The following is a 3,477-nucleotide window of genomic DNA, read 5'->3' as shown; positions in this document are numbered from 1 at the left end:
TAAGTTTGTGTTTTGATATAATTTAATATGGGCCACTCAGAAAACGCTTCGTTCGCTATACAGAAAAACATAGTCAGGCCTAATCGAGTAAATTTCGGTTCGTCAGTTCTGTGTTCAAATAGAATACTAGTATTTCGGTCGTTCCACAGACTTTTACGTTATGATCTAGTAGCTGGTATCAGATGAAATGAGAGAATTATTCAGGAACAGAAAATGAAAGATGTAGCTAATAGCGTTTCTGAACACTTTACTCTCTTTTACTGCACTCTCTACTTTAATAAACAGCCTTCTTTATTCTAGCCTCTAGTTTCTTTCGAATATTTGAAACTAGTCCACCTTGCTATATATCACAACTCATTGTTTTCTATTACTAAATTCGTCTAACTGAAGGCTCTGACCACATTTCACTTCAGTAACAGTAGTTAGTATGTTTTATCTACTAATTTATCATACCTTTGTCTGCTTCACCAGAAACTGTTAAATATTATTTAGAATTTATATCCACCTGTCTTACTGCTCATTTTCTGGCATTACGTTTTTACTGAACAGCTATGGAGCCTCGCACGCCGAAAACAGACTTAACGTACGCGTTTTTCAAGGTCATAGTTAAGTACTCTTTATATGTACCCTACAACAATAACAAATTTTTTGAAGAGTTGTATTACATAAATACTTAGCAAGACCAGAATTGTAACACAGTAATACCGAGTTTGTGCTTGGTGTGCGTTTCCCTAGTTGAACGGTGGACTCAATGCCATTTCTGTAACACTCTAAAATCTACACTTAGTGCAATACGAAAATATAAGCTTACTTATTAACTCTCTGGACATCTGCACAAATGTACTGTCTTTTATCTCTATTGATTTTATTTATTAATCAACTCTTTTTGAGTAGCATCTTATATGCTAACCAATGTAGATTATAGACCATGACTGTAAAAATAGCGTGTACTTGCTGTGGCTGAAATATACAACATCATAATTCATGTTATTCTTCCCAATTCTTTGTTCTTGCTCTAGTCTCTGCTCTTTTCATTCTCTCAGTAGAAAGCTTTTACTATTTTTCAGTTGAACGTATCAAAATTTCGAGTTAAAATGTTTGAACTGAACTCACGAAAACCAGAATCTTTTCGATTAGGTCAAGCTCCTGAGTTCTTTATGTGGAGCGAAGCTTCCAAGGGTCACTCACAGCCAATAATTATAAGAGAAAACAAATTCTACATCAATTTTCATGTACTATTTACCGACTCGTTGATGGTGCTTTTCTGAACTTATGGAAGCTTGTTAATGTTTCGACATATGAACAGATTTCTTATCAAGGTTAAGAGCTTAAGTTTATTCATGTATGAACTCACAGTGCAAACAGGAACGGCAATGGAGACAACTTTACTAACTAAAAGAATCAAGTCTAATTGAATAGTACTCCACCAGATTACTATGCGATCACGAAGTAACTATAAGTCAGCAACATTCAAACGATTGCAATTAAGATTTCTTATAGCCTCAGGTGCAGCGTTAGAAATGAGTCTTACCAAGCAAGAGAAGCAATTATGTCAGCTAGCGATCAGACAGTTCGATCACTCATAGACAATTATTTGTACAACCTTATATCGTGAGAAAATACAGCATCAGGCAGTTATACCTTTAAAAAATATGAGTCAGTTCAATTCAAAGAAAAATAATCGAATTTAGGTGAACGAACATGCAAGTCAAGTAAAACAAATCATCTAAATTCGTAAGAACCGCACATATAAGGTGACATGTCTGACAACCTGAAAATGAAACTATAACAACTAATTCCCATACCATATACGGCTTATTGTATGTAGGAAATACAAGCAAAGTTATAGGAATGATAACCTTACAGATAAAGTTAGCATGGATTGATATTATTACATTAGGCGTGAATATGGAGCGGTTGTGTTTGACAAGATAATCTATACTTATAAAGCATAAACGGCCAATCCTAGAGGAGTATCTCTGTTTATTAGCATAAAGATGTGTTCTGGTACTTCTCAACATTTCTGCTGACTCATTCGGATACAATGAATACAACCAACCACCATGAATTTATATCTACCCAGATAACTGACTAGGGTACACCTGAACTTTCAAGGTTGTCAATAATATCACTGTTAGACAGGCATCGGCAGCCTTAAGGGGTCGGAAATCAAACATTGATTGCAATCGCATCGCACCATGTAAAATGGAATTACAAGTTTGCAGTATACATTACCCAGGTCGTGAAATGTTATGTGGAAATAGTAATGACAAGCTGTTCATACAGAACAACATACGATTTGGATTTTTACTCCTAAACACATATCAAACTTCATTACGGAAGTTCGAGGGTACAAAATTATTGTTAGTTCTAAGAACGAAGTATTCTTGTCAATCAGGTGAGGCTACTGTATCCTATTTTAAAAACCAGACAGTCCGAAATTGTCATTCAAAATCAACAAAATTAAGAAGATAGCGACCAAACTAATCGATCAATCAGAAACAAAATTAATCTAGACTGTAAAATCCATTGATTAAGTGGAACGTTAGAAAAGTCGAAATTGTCAAAATATGTAATAACGTTGACAGAATGTGTGATAGAATCATAATAACGAATTCACGTTAACAAATAACAAAAAAGCTCATTGATATCTAATATAGAGCCAGTGAAATGTCACTGAGCCCTAGCCAAATCATTCGGCAGTCGAGCCACTGAATTTCGAACGGTCCACAAATCCTCCTCAAGTTCGAGAACAACCAACACGCACTAATTTAACGCACGCCATGGTTGCAAATTTTCCCTTGCACCTAATTTTACTGATGCATTTCTGTATAACTTCCTTTGTGCTATACGGTCTTCAAAGCAGCCATAGTACCTTGATACGACGATGGAGTAATTCACCGTCAGGTGTTGACCACAAGCAAAAAACATTCTATCAAGCATCAAGGCCATGTTCAGGCACAGAACTTTTGAAACCCATTTATTCTCCTGGATACTCGGATAAGTAGCGTCACACTCACATACCTCTGTCTACAGTGAATACGTTTGTTCCTCGAACCACCATCTTCTTCTTGCTCATTTATCTTCCGGCCATTGTACTCAAAAGTTATTTATAACCACAGGGTTACATACCAGTTCATAATAAAACAGGTTAAGAAGGACTTATTTATTTCTAGGGTAGTTAGTGGAACGTTTTCAAAGCTTTTTTAGAGGTATGTGATAATTCTTACAAGATTCGATCAGTTGTCTTAAGTCTGATTAGCTATAATCTTGCTAGTTTTGATCACTTCACATACCCGGGTCCCTGCATGACTTATTGCTTCACTATACAAAAGTCAGCTGACTGAGAGATTTATTAATCAGTGTACAACAACATGAGATCATTCAAAACATAAAACATCATATAATACGTTGAGCACGGTGTATTCAGTCAAGGTCGGCCCCGCGGCTTTTTCCAATGTTTCGGAACATTTGAAC

This window comes from Schistosoma mansoni, chromosome 4 (genome assembly GCF_000237925.1).
Source record: "Schistosoma mansoni strain Puerto Rico chromosome 4, complete genome".
Classification (NCBI taxonomy): Eukaryota; Metazoa; Platyhelminthes; class Trematoda; order Strigeidida; family Schistosomatidae; genus Schistosoma; species Schistosoma mansoni.
Note: the sequence above shows the minus strand (reverse complement) of the source record.